The sequence below is a fragment of the Amblyraja radiata genome, chromosome 8 (genome assembly GCF_010909765.2).
Source record: "Amblyraja radiata isolate CabotCenter1 chromosome 8, sAmbRad1.1.pri, whole genome shotgun sequence".
Lineage (NCBI taxonomy): Eukaryota > Metazoa > Chordata > Chondrichthyes > Rajiformes > Rajidae > Amblyraja > Amblyraja radiata.
Window position 1 is genome coordinate 22,783,621 of NC_045963.1, and position 14,096 is coordinate 22,797,716.

Here is a 14,096-nt window from a genome sequence, read left to right on the forward strand (position 1 = left end):
ATGTGATGGATGCGGGAGGTCTGGACCAATCGCTGGCCTTTGTCGATGACTGGCAAGGTGTCGGACCAATCCCATCTCCGGAGACGTCATGTCCGTTCGGCGGCTTTTCGACGTCATGTCCGTTCTGCGTCTTGTCTTTGCGGCGTGGTGTCTGTTCAGTTTCGTATCCTTTTGGCGTGATGTACTTTTGGCTTTGTGTCCTTTTGGCGTGATGTACTTTCGGTACCATGGCTTTTCGGCGTGATGTACTTTCGGTATCTTGGCTTTCACTTCTTGGCTTCGGCTTCTCGTCCTTCGACGTCCCGTCCGGGTACCTCTGTGCCACTGTGCTGCCTCTTCTGTTCCTTTGTGTTTGAATTGCCATACCAGGCCACGATGCAACCAGTCAGGATACGTTCTAAATACATCTGTAGAAGTTTGTTAGAGTAATCGATGACATGCTGAATTTCTTTCAACTTCTGAGAAATTAGAGGTGCTGGCTATCTTCCTCAGATGCCAGAGACAGGCTACCCAAGATGTTAATGCCAAGGAATTTGAAGCTGCTACCCCTCTCCACTGCTAACCTATCAATGAAAACCAGCATGTGGTCTCCAAACCTTCCCTTTCTGAAATCAATGATTAGTTTATTGGTTTGTTGATCTTGAGTGAGAGGTTATTGTGGCACTACTCAACCATGTATCCTTCCTCTCTCCTGCATGATGGCTCATCACTGCCCATTATTCGGCCAACCACTGTGGTGTCGTCAGTGGAATTGTAGATGACATTGAAGTTGTGCATAGCCACACAGACATGGTTACATAGAAACCCATCAGCTGGAATGGTTATATCTATTTCAACGTGACAGATATGCCTGATATTCAGGTGGTTAATATGCGCTAAGTTTTTAATTATTTTACCCTCTGGTAATTTCTCACTGGTTATAATAACATAGATTCCATGGATGGCCTCACTTTTATTGCAGCCAGCTATTGAGTGTGCCCATCTCTGGAAAAGTGCTGGCACAGTGGATCACACAAGAAGCCGATGTGATAGTCGGATCATAAGGATGGAATAATACATACGAATACCATTCACAATCTCCGTGAAACTGGCACCATGTAAACTACCTGTCGAGTTGCTTTTTGTCTGTCGCATACATCAACCTTTCCTATGGAGTTATATTCCTGTGGTCCACTGCCACCCAAGCATTCTTGCACAGAAAGCATTTTGTAAATATTTATAGTATGTTGCCGTTTGGGTGCTATGATGGGATAGTCCTCTTCATCTGAAGATGATTCCATCCTGTTGAAGTTGCATCAAGATGGTTGTCCAGTATAACTCTTCTTTGCACCATCTCCAGAGCTCACCGTTGCAACATCTATACAAGAAACTGCGGCCAATTTTAAAGCTGCAACTGACATTTTGTATCACTGCATGTTCCAGTCCTATGTTTCATGTAGGAAATGTCAAGTTTCTGGAACAACCTCACAAAAAACAGACACATTAAATACACATAAGCATACACCGATACATATGTCCTTAAAATGCCTTTGATTATATGGAGTGGAGGACAGGTTCATATTCTTGCCTTAGTTTGTGTGGTACTATTAATGCTGTATCTGAGGAAATATGCAACATTATTGTTTGTGAAGTATTCACATATTACCATCACAGATTTGCATTTACTCTTTGTGAGGTTGTGATTTCCATCAATACTACAAAATAATTTAACCTCTTTCTACAAAGGTGTGGTGGTACCACGACATGGTCAGGGGCATACCTGTTCTTAAGCTATCTCTCCGAAGAATTTACATGTTCTTCTCTACATCTAAATGCATCAGTTCAGAGGAAAACCATTGGCAATCTTTTAGTTGCAGTCATGATTCAGGACACTAGTGTGATTTATTTTGAAATAACACAGTCATGGGAACCAAAGGAAAAATTAGAGCTTAATACAGCAATGATTTAAACCCACTTATTTTAACATTATGTTGTTTTTTAGATCAATTCCATCTAGTCATGATGGATTCTGTCTTCTCTGAGCGGTTTGAAACCGTCCTGCATGTCTCCACAGTATGAGACTGTCTGAAGGATGTGTTTGTGTCGCTTTAGATGCGATTGCTCATCACCCGTTCTAGTCAATTGAAATCAAAGAACAATATTGCATTTGCTAGCTCCTTTCATGTTCTCAGCCTTTCCCAACACGTGGTACAACAAAATAAAAACTTTAAAGTATTATCACTTGTGTAAAACAGGAAACTCAGCAGCTGGTTTACGTATAGCAATTTCACAAAACAAACAAATTGTTAACCTGCTGTTTTAAGTGATGCTGGTCAAGGATCAATTTTGGGTAGGTTCTAGGGAGAACCTCTCTCTGTTCTTCTTCAGATTATACCATGAGATCTTTTACATCCACCTGGATTTCCGTTTAATGACGCATTTGAAAGCCAGCAACTCTGACAGTGCAGTATTCCCTCAGTACCACAATGATGTGTCAGCGTAAATTATGCGCACAAGTCTCTGGAAACAAAAAATCTTCAAATGGGCAAAAAAATAGACATAGATCCGTGGTGACTGTTCCCTGCCAAATTTCACACATCATCACATCCCATTGGCAACCATTTTTAGATTATAATGAGTATGAAATTGCCCCCTCTCACTCAAATTGCAGTACGAAAATAACTGGATTCGAAAACAATAATAATAATAATAGTAATAATAATAGTAATAATAATAAAATAATAATAATTATTATTATTATAATAACGATTATTTACCTAACAATCTAACAATTCATTTTTTCAGGTGATAGACCAAGGCACTTATGTTTCAATTCAGCAAAGGTTATGTACTTTAGTGTCTATGTTTTTGATGTTTATTTTGCTGAATTACCTACTGTATTTGTAGTGTCAGAGACCAGAGTGATAGATTTGGGTTTTTTGAGAGAGGTTGGCTGATCGCATTTCACTCGAAGCTCAGGACAGCTGTCTGAAAGAGCTGACCTTTGTCACCAACTCCTGGGCTAGATTCAAACCTACCCCTTTACATGTGAACAGCAGTATCAGACTTTTTTCCACGGGTAATAACACCAAGTGATCCATAGGAAGAACAATGCACTGTTTTAAATATAGCTGAAAATAAAGAAAGATAAACTGTTCTGATATGCACAGGATGGCAACTGCTATCAGAGCAGCCGGCTCACAGCATCAGTTCCATATATTCTGGGAGATTGGGGGCCACATTAATTTTTGGTGATGTCTGTCCCATGTGAAAATTAGCAGTCCTAGCACTGTAATTTGTCTTGAGTGAACGCTGTTTTCCTCAAGAGTATTTGAACACCTATATATTCATCTTGTTTTAAAATGGCAATGCTCAAATGCCATGAGATTTTGTTTACTTTGTTCTTTTCTAAAACAGCATACTGCAGCAAAAATATAATCAGAAAATCAATTACAATCATTTTCAGTCCTAAAGCATATTTATTAATTAATATTAATTTGATTCTACTGTCAGTTAATTTGGTGGGTCCCACAAATTGCCAAAAAATATTGTGTATAACAGAAAATCAATAAAAAATAATTCTATACTAATGTCCAAAATTAAACATTGTTAAAGGTGACAAATTAAGCTAAATATGTTAGCCTATTTTTCCCAGATTAGGTACAATGGTAAATAAATATTAGAGTGATAAAAGTCAATTTAAAATGTGCAATGCTCTTTCTTAAAACCATTTAAAAAAATGTTTATGGCATTAATGTTCTGGAGTAAAAATACAATTGCACAGCTTCTTTTTAGAACAGTTTTTTTAGTACTGACTTATCAAGAGAAAATAATATTCTAATCGCACGTCATATAATTCAGAGAAAAAAAGTAGGAAGGTGAAAAGATAACTGATAAAACCTTAATCTATTTATGCAGGAACAATGATGCACAGCAGTGGCCTGTGTTTTACATAAGGTATTACTTAGATTGGAAACATGCTGATATTGTAACCATGGAAACAAACCAATTTCTTCCAGCTTACAGGCAGAAGCAGGAGGTAGAAGGCTGATACTTGCCAACTCATGCTGAGGAGAAGAGAAAAGGTCCAAATGTAACAATCATTGATATCTAGGTCCAGTGGTTACCATATTCTTATAGACATTGGCAGAACTTTCAAATATTGCACTAGGAACCAAAGATTTCCATCAGTTAAACGTATCCATAATTATTCATCTTGAAGAAGGGCATTCATGATAGTCTTTTATATTCAAGCATGGAAATACATCATCTCATTACAAGCTGTTGGTTTAGTTTAATAAGATAACTAACAAAGTAATTTATTGTAGAACCATGTTGATTCTTATCTGTTATAACTACTTCAATATCGATTTTTCTATTGATTTTTTTATTTGTGAATATATTTTAGCAGTAGGCCTTGATTATAAACATTAAATAAAGTGTGAGTTAAAGGTCAGGGGTAAAATAAATACTGACAAACCCTTGTCATCAAACATCCAAATCAAGGCCTCATGCACATAGTTTATTATCACCTGTTGCTAGATATTTACATAGAAACATAGAAAATAGGTGCATGAGGAGGCCATTTGCCCCTTCAAGTCAGCACCGCCATTCATTGTGATCATGGCTGATCATCCCTTGATTCCACTAGCCCCTAGAGCTCTATCTAATGGGCCTGTCCCACTTAGGCAACTTTTTACAATACAATACAATACAATACAATACGTTTTATTTGTCATTTGAACCTCACATGAGGTTCAAACGAAATTTGGTTTCTGCAGCCATACAAAAAAAGAACCAAGACACACACCAACACAATTCAATTCACATAAACATCCATCACAGTGCGTCCTCCTCACTGTGATGGAAGGCAAAACTTAAACATATCTCTCCCCTGCACTCCCCTCTCCCCCCCATGTCAGAGTCAAAGACAGAGTCAAAGCCCCCGGCGCGCGATGTTAAATGTCCCGCAGCCATTAAAGCCACGCCGGGTGATGCAAGGCCACGCACCGGGTCTTGGTGTTGGAGCCCCGGCGGGCTCTTGGTGTTGGAGCCCCGGCGGGCGCTCACAAAGTCCCGCGGCCATTCCAAGCGGCGCGGGGCGGTGATGCAGGCCCCGCTCCAGGTAATCTTCAACCCCGCAACTCGGGCGGGAGAAGTCGCCGTTGCGGAAGCCCCGAAAAGCGGTCTCCCACCAGGGACCCGCGGGCTCCCGGTATTACTGTCCACAGACCTGCGGTAGGAGCTTCCGAAACTCCGGGTGTCGGGTCACAGCAGCGCTCCACCACAGCTCCACCCGCTCCGGACTCGGCCAGCTCCGTGATGGTGAGTAAATCCGCAGCTCCGCGACTGGAGCCCCAGGTCATTCCTGTTGGAGGCCGCTCCACGTTGCAGCCCCAACGACAACGGAGATCCGACAAAGAAAAGGTCGGGTCTCCCGTGCAGGGGAAATACCTTAAAGTTCCCCCACCCCACCCCACCCACACACACATACCCCGACAAAAAAAACAATAAAAACTACATAGAACAAGACAGAAAACAATAAAAATACAGACGGACTGCAGAGGCCGCTGCTGACAAGAGTCGCGCCGCCCACTTCCCCCCTATGCAGTCACCACATGGTTGCCACATGTTTGTGGGTGATTGCCGGGGAGTTGCCTTCATGGTCTTGAGGAGTTCCCGCATTCTGGAAACAAGTCGCGGCCTCATTATGGTCGCCACAAATTTTTCAACATGTTCAACATTTTTCAACGTTGAAAAATTAGCAGCAACTAGAATGAAGCCGCCATGGAGGGTAACGAGAATTCTCGTGCCATAGGTGGGTCGCCAGGAGGTCCTAGTGGGTTGCCAGGAGGTCGAAGGTTCTCATAGGTTCTCGTAGGTTGTAGCTGGTGCTGACCAGTGAATTTCATTGACTCATTGGGGAAAAAAAAGTAAGCAGTAGTTTTCAGAAGCAAGGATAACCGACCGGTAATGTTAAATGTCCGCCGAGCTTCACAGCCGTGTATCTCTGGCTTCTTAAAAGTTGTCTCCACTCATTCTCCCTCCTTCTCCACCCTCTTTCCCCCTCCCCCTTTTAAAGGACTTACCGTACCCTGTGCTTTAGCCGTCTTAATTACAGCGCCAACCTTCCTGTTCATCGCGGTGTGTGTCTGTATCACCTTGGCTTTGCACCGTGTGAATTTCACTCAGACAGTGCTCCCCCCACTTGCCCTGTCCCCTGCCTGCATAACGGGCTGGTGAAGGAAGCGATGTGTGTGTGTTCCACTCTGACAGTCGCCGGCACCTGAAAAATCGCCTAAGTGGGACAGGCCCATTACTCTCTTTTAAATGCATCCAGTGAATGGCCTCTACTGCCTTCTGTGGCAGAGAATTTCACAAATTCACAACTCTCTGAGTGAAAAAGTTTTTTCTCATTTCAGTTTTAAATGACCTCCCCTTTATCTTTAGACTGTGGCCCCTGGTTCTGGACTCCCTCAGCATTGGGAACATTTTTCCTGCATCTAGCTTGTCCAGTCCTTTTATAATTTTATATGTTTCTATAAGATTTTTTAATTTTATATGTTTCTATAAGTTCTATTGAGACTTGCATCATTTGTAAGTTTAAACATTTGTGAAAGTAAGCCACAATCAAGATTTACAATATTCATTTTAATTCATACATGGTTGTGACCATTACTGTGCAGTGACTGTACAGTATAATATCGTTTTTTTTCATAATCTTCTAACTTCAGTTCTAAGAAAATACAGTGATTTTTGTTAGGTTTGAAAACTGTATAACTAAAAACAACTCAAAACCAGAATTCATCAAAGTGTTTTATGAACATAATTGCATAATGCATTGTTGCTGAAATACTGTTATCTTAAAAAGTAGGATTTATATCATGGATTACAAAGACAGCAATTTCATTTTCGGTTCCTCTGAAAAAAGACCCCAAATATGCACATTGATGTTGAATACATCCAGACACTCATGTGCGGACGTGGCGTTGAAGGACGAGAAGCCTAAGCAAAGAAGTCGAAGCCAAATAGCCGAATGGAAACAAAGCCGAAACGCCAACGAACCTAAAGCATATGAAGCCGAAACGCAAAGAACCGAAAGGGCGGAATGCCGAAAATCCAACTAACCGAAAGACTGCGTCGCCTAAAAGCAAACTCACCGAATGGGCGCTCTGCCGAAGCGCCACCTAACCGAAAGGCTGCGTTACCTACAAGCCAACTAACCGAATGCCGCTCTGCCGAAAAGTCAAATAATAGCTTGTGTGGGAAATGACCCCCACCCTCCCGTCTCCACCAGCCAGTGATGTGATGGACGTGGGGGTCTGGCACAATCGCTGACAAGTCCCGCCCCCCCGGCAATGTCATGTTTGTTATTTGACTTTTCGGCAGAGAGGTTAGTTGGCTTGTAGGCGACGCAGCCTTTCGGTTAGGTGGCTTTTCGGCAGAGCGCCCATTCGGTGAGTTTGCTTTTAGGCGACGCAGCCTTTCGGTTAGTTGGCTTTTAGGTGTCCTGCCCTTTCGGTTTGTTGGCGTTTCGGCTTCGTCTGCTTTCGGTTCGTTGGCGTTTCGGCTTCGTATACTTTTGGTTATTTGGCGTTTCGGCTTAGTTTCCATTCGACTATTTGGCTTCGACTTCTTTGCTTCGGCTTCCCGTCCTTCGACGCCACGTTGGGGTACCCCAGACACTACTTTGGGATTTTCAACTATGTATAACTGTCCATACATACTGTTCATATGCGACTCTTCCAGAGGCAGGAGTGCCTGTGAGGGCTGCTTCTGCATGGCTTAAAGGGACATTCCTGAGCAGGACCAAAGCTGTTGCTGTACATAGGTCCTCTTTTGGTTACTTACTCACAGGTTTTCTTTTGCATTTTCTTTACTATCAGAGTCTCAACTACAACACCATCCAGCTCAAAATCTGCATCCAAATTCCACCCATCAATCAATTGAACCCAAAAGTCAAATAAATAGCAGACATTGCGAATGTACAATAAAAACTGAAAGTGCTGGAAATACTCAGCAGGTCAGGCCGCATCAATATGACATGTAACAGAGTTAATGTTTCAGATCAAAAGTCAAGAGAGTCAAGTCAAGAGTGTTTTATTGTCATATGTCCCAGATAGAACAATGAAATTCGTACTTGCTGCAGCACAACAGAATATAAAAACATAGTACATAGTAAACAATCAAAAACCCTTCATCAGAATTGGGAAGGTGAGAAAGGAAGGGATGTCTCTCAAATGTAAAACCAGGATGACTAGGGCAGAATATATCATTAAAAGGTTACCTGGCCAATTGGAAATAGGAGCAGTCAGAGAGTGAGAACATATACAAAGAGCATACACAAAAGAATATAGGAGTTGCAATATCCAGAGTAGGAGGGCATGTCCAGCATGTCATGCTGAATATGTCCTCCAATTCCAGAGAGATAAATAGGGAGTAAAAGGGATTGTTTTTTAAAACAAATGTTACAAGTGCAGGGTATTGCATTTTGGCGACTTAAACCAGGTCGGGAGTGATATAGGCAATGACATGGCCCTGTGGAGTTTTGCAGAACAGAGAGACCTTGGGGTGCAAATACATTGTTCCCTGAAAGTGTCCACACAATTAGGCAGGGTGCTGATTCATCAGTGGGAGTTTTGATAGAAGAATTTGGACATTACATTACAACCATTTAAGACATTGGTAAAACTGCACTTGGAATATTGTGTACATTTCTGGTCATGTTGCTCCAGGAATGATGTGATTAAAGTAAAGAGGGTATGGACAAGATCCAGGAGTGTGTTGTCAGGGTTAGAGGACTTGAGCTAAAAGGGGAGAGTAGACCGTTTCCCTGTAGTGACAGAAGCAAAGGGGCTAACGTACAGAGGTTTATGAAATCATGAGGGACATTGATAAGCTGTAGTCTTTTCCCCAGGGTAGGGAATCCAAAACTAGAGGGCATAGGTTCAAGATGCGAGGGAAATAATTTAAAGGTGGCCTGAGAGACAGCTTTTTCACATAGAAAGTGATGGGTATATGGAAAGAGCTGCCAAATGAAGTGGTGGAGGTAGGTATAATTGCAATCGTTAAAAGACATTTGGATAGGTACATGGGAAGAAAAGATTTATGGGATATGGGCCAAGTGCAGGTAAATGGGACCAGCTCTGGTTGGCAAGTTAGCATGGTTGAGTGGTGCAAAAGGGCATACTTAGGTGCTAAATAATGTTATGACTTTAGAAACGAACATGCTGAGCTAATATTACAGATGGACATTTGATGCAGACAGAGAAATCCTACAGAGGTGTATACAATCATGAAGGGCATGGTTAGGATGAATGCACATAGTCTGTTTCCAAGGATAGGGATAGGTGGAGAGCACAGATTTAAGGTGAGGGGTGATAGATTTAGTAGGAACCTGAGGGGCAACTTTTTCACACAGACGGTAATAGGAAAATCAAACGACCTGCCAGAGGAAGCAGTTATGACAAGTACAATAACAACATTTAAAATACATTTGGACTGGTATATGGACAGGGAAGATTTAGAGGGATAAATGTTGGAAAATGGGACCAGCTTAAATGGGGCACCTTGGTCAGGATGAGTGAGTTCAGCGACAGGGTCTGTTTCCAAACTGTATGACTATGACTCAAAATCAAATTATCTGAAGTTGGAGAATTCAGTATTGAGTCAAGAAGGCTGAAATATGCCCAGACAGAAGATGAGACAGATAATAATGAGATTTTAAATCTCCATCCCACTCTCATTTGACTTAATCGGTCAGTGGCCCCTTGTACTGTAACAATGATTCCCAATGCAAGCTTGAGGAAAAGCACCTCATCTTCTCTGCCTGGCATGTCTTCCTACACAGCATTTTGTAACTCTTACTTTCATTTCTCAATTTGTTTTGCATACGTTCTCACTCTCCAACTATCCCCATTGTCTCATTGACCAGATTAACCTTGGTTACATCATATCCTCACGATATCCCCTGTGTTACCTTATTGGAGACATACCCCGCCACACATCTGAATAAGCTTATTTCCTCTCCTTCCTTGTCCATTCACTCCACAGATGCTGCTTGACCCGCTAAATACCACCAGCACATCGTGCTTTGCTAAAAAAATTAGCATCTGCAGTCGCTTATGTCTTCATCCAGATCTTCCTTGACTGATGCACAACGCTTGTCCTTAACCCCTCTCCCCTCAAAACTGTCAGGCTCTCTCAATCCTCTATAACCATTCCGATTTCAGCTACAACTTTAAACTGAACTAAGTAATATCACACATGCCATGAACCTCTGGTGCTATGGAATTAATAAAGTATGTGCCCATAACCAAAATGTTTGTTGTTATGTTGCTGATCAACTGTTTTCATATTTCTGTAGGATCCAAGAAAACCCCAACTCTGCACATTTTATTTTATTTTGCTTCAATAGTAAATGAATGGAATCTAAACTGAGTTACTTATGCTGTATTTTCTTCATGTATTCCTCTTACATGTGTATTCTTAAGGTAGTTCTGGATAAAATATTTGAAGAGTGCCGGGTATAGGCAAATTGCTGGGAATAGGAAAAACATATACATACACAACTGAAACTATAATAGTCTGTTTTTAGAACTTTTTGGGATTAAATATAATTTAGTTTAGTTTAGTTTATTGTCATGTATACCAAGGTACATTGAAAAGCTTGTTTTTGCAAATAAACACTGCTGTTAATACATTTATACCTCTCAATACATGTGCAACTTTTAAATTTAAAAAAATATCTTCGTTGCTTGTTCTTGTCCTGCTAAGAAGCTGAAATGGAAGAAAACAACCAGATCCTATTTTTTCCAATCCTTTCAAACAGGATTTTATTTTTGATTGGTACACAAAATTGCTGGGGAAACTCAGCGGGTGCAGCAGCATCTATGGAGCGAAGGAAATAGGCGACGTTTCGGGCCGAAACCCTTCTTATTTTTGGTTACCTGATTTATTTACTAATGTTTCTAACATTCCGCCATAAAATGATGAAATTCTAATCTGTTAGTTAGTCTAATTAATGTAAATTGCTTGGTTTAATGGAATATATTTTTTATGATATAACAATTCAGCTTTTTCTAGCATTCAGTAAAAACATTTGGAAAGTAGGAAGTTCTTTTCACAAAAAAAATCAATCTACCTCATGAATCTTACAACTTTCTAAGAGAACACAACCCTGTTTCCAATTCAAAATATTTAACACACGTGAGTGTATGAAGTAGGTTATTTCTGCATCAACATCGGCATCAGCAAGCCCAATGGTATTTAGAACTCCTCTGACGCTCCACCTTTTCATGTTGGTTAAATCTGTTTATAGAATACCCCCAGCTAAGTGTCTGGGGTGTAATTTGAAAAATCAACATACACTTTAATTAACATTTGGCAGTCTTCCTAGAATGATATTGTTTACACAATACCACACCTTTATGTCATAACCCTTCTGTTAAATTCCATACATAATTTAGAATCTTATATTAAAACATTGCAACTTATTCAGGGTGTTGGGTGGCATCTGCAACATGTTTTTTTAATGATATTGCAACAATTAACCAAAACTCAATCCCATGCTCTTCTTTTAACATCTATTCAAGTAAGTTTTGCATGTTAATATTTGGTTCTATTCGTATCCTGAATCCTAGAAATAATATCCCCTCACCCCTCCCTCCAGAATACAAATCTATTTCTGGAAGATTGCTTCTTTGTGGCCATGTACTGATTGCCTAATAATCATTAAACTCCAATATTCCTTTATCATTGAAATAATTTCCCTTGGTTTCTGTTGGTTTTTATAAACTACTATTGTGTCTATTTCAGCAAACGTAATAAATAGAGAATACACAAGAGGGACAATGAAGTAGGCAGTTTATTCCACGAGTGAGAAAGACCTAATAACTCATGAATGACAAAGTCACTAGTGAGTTATTAAAGGTCTTCTCATGGGCCCATTGCATCCGTCAATGTCGCACGGGCAGCCTGTGAAATGGGGTCAGACTGTTGGTGGGTGGGAAAGTGCAACCACACTTACTCATCCCACCCACATTGAAAATGGCACCTCAGGCAGGATGGCAGGTATGGTTTTCTGCTGAGTATAACAATTTGCATTTATGTAGAACCTTTAACATTGTAGATATCTCCAAGGTGCTTTTGAACCATATTAAGTACACAGCTACAATTATTAAATTATGTTGTCTAGTGGGAAGATCTACGTACAGGAATTGTTTGCTACTGCTGGCAAATATTTTTGTTTAAAGTATATACTTTTGTTTAAGGTATAATTTGATAAAATAATAGTCTTGCACTGCTTAAAAATGCACGATTCACCTCCAAGTTTGTAAAATGGTAAAACCAGCAAATAATTCATGTTCACAAGTTATAGGAGTAGAATTAGGCCATTCGGCCCATCGAGTCTACTCTGCCATTCAATCATGGCATCTCTGCTTCCTAAACCCATTTTCCAGCTTTCTCCCCATAACCTGTGACACCCATTTTAATCAAGAATTTGTCTATCTCTGTCTCAAAAATATCCACTGCCTTGGCCTCCATAGTCCTCTGTGGCAATGAGTTCCACAGAAAAACTACCTTTTGGCTAAAGAAGTTCCTCTTCACCTCTTTTCTAAAAGAGCGCCCTTTAATTCTGAGGCTATGACCTCTGGTCCTAGACTCTCCCACCAGTGGAAACATCTTTTCCACATCCACTCTCTCTATGCCTTTCATTATTCTGTAAGTTTCAATGAGGTCCTCTCTCTCAGCCTTCTAAACTCCAGCGAGTACAGGCCCACATGCTAGCCCAAAAACTCATTCCTGGAATAATGGTATTACATGCAGGGCACAGCTGTGTCATGCTGTACTATCAACTTAATGCAACAGGTCAAATCAAAAGATGTTATAACTCTTCAGTTTGAACCACGTAACTCAGTTTTGTTGTCTTTCATTCATTTCTGTTCAAAAATATTAGCTATGGCTAGCAAATAAAAAGCAGAATAAACTACTATCACAAGCCCTCATCAAATATAATTACATATGTTTTATGAATTGACACATCAAATTTCACATTCATATTGAAAGAAACTTGCATATATGTACTTTATTTTGAACTGTACAAGAACATTTCAATAATCTCACATCTTTGGCAAACAAGCAGATTTTATGAACTATTAGATATTCCTCCTAATAATATCCCACATATTCATATTTCACTTTCTTACATGCTAAACTGTAGTATAATAAATTATCCAGTAAACCCGGTGAGTTTAAAAGGAGCACAGTTTTCCCAACTACCAACTATCATCTGTGGATCAAGCTTATTACTGATCTGTCAGCGGGAGATTAATGAATCACGAGATTCTATCCATTTGGTTTCTTACCTGTGCAAAGTCGAAAAAAGTGGGATTATGTTATATCGTTCGCTGCATGTTATCTGTAGCCGCAGTAATTATGTGTCTTCAGTTATGTTTTAATGATGAACATTGGGATGTTGATGTTGGGGGTTTCAATTTGGACAATGCCATTCAAAAGCAAGAGGTGCTTAAACTCTCTTGTTGAAATAGAATAATGCATATTTCTTACATGGTGTAATTGCTACTTGCTCCGTATCAATTCATATTTAAGGTTTGCAAATTATCTCCAGAGATCCCCACTCATGATAAATGTACGCTGTTGCTTTTAAAATGGTTACCACAAGAATATTGTCATGAGGAGATTTCAAAATTATGAACTGGAGCTGAGATAGTTGATCTCTGACAACAACAACCATCTTTTCTTATGATGGCAGAACTCAAGTCAATTAAGAGTTTTCCCTGGTTTTCCATCAGCTAGAGTTGAGCTCAGCCACACTCAGTCATATGCTGCCTTGATGTCAAGATCAATCACCCTCTGGGATTGAGTTCAATTGTCCATAAAATCATGGAATCATGGAATCATAGGGATTTACAGCACAGAAGAAAGGCAGTTGTCCAAAACAGACTTTGGGTTAATCCTCATCCCTGGTCTGCAATTTATAATGTTGCATTGAATACCTCTTCAAATGTTCACCTAGGCACTGTTTAAATATGATGAGGGGTTTGGCTTCCATCCCCTTTTCAAGTAATTAGATCCAAACCTAGACCTTTAGTTGA

At 40.2% G+C, this 14,096-nt stretch overlaps 1 protein-coding gene across 1 annotated transcript in view; it reads left to right on the plus strand.

Annotated features, from left to right (window-relative positions):
- The window catches only part of spata17 (spermatogenesis associated 17), a 181,951-nt gene that overhangs the window by 83,443 nt on the left and 84,412 nt on the right, over window positions 1–14,096 (plus strand). The window lies entirely within an intron of this gene.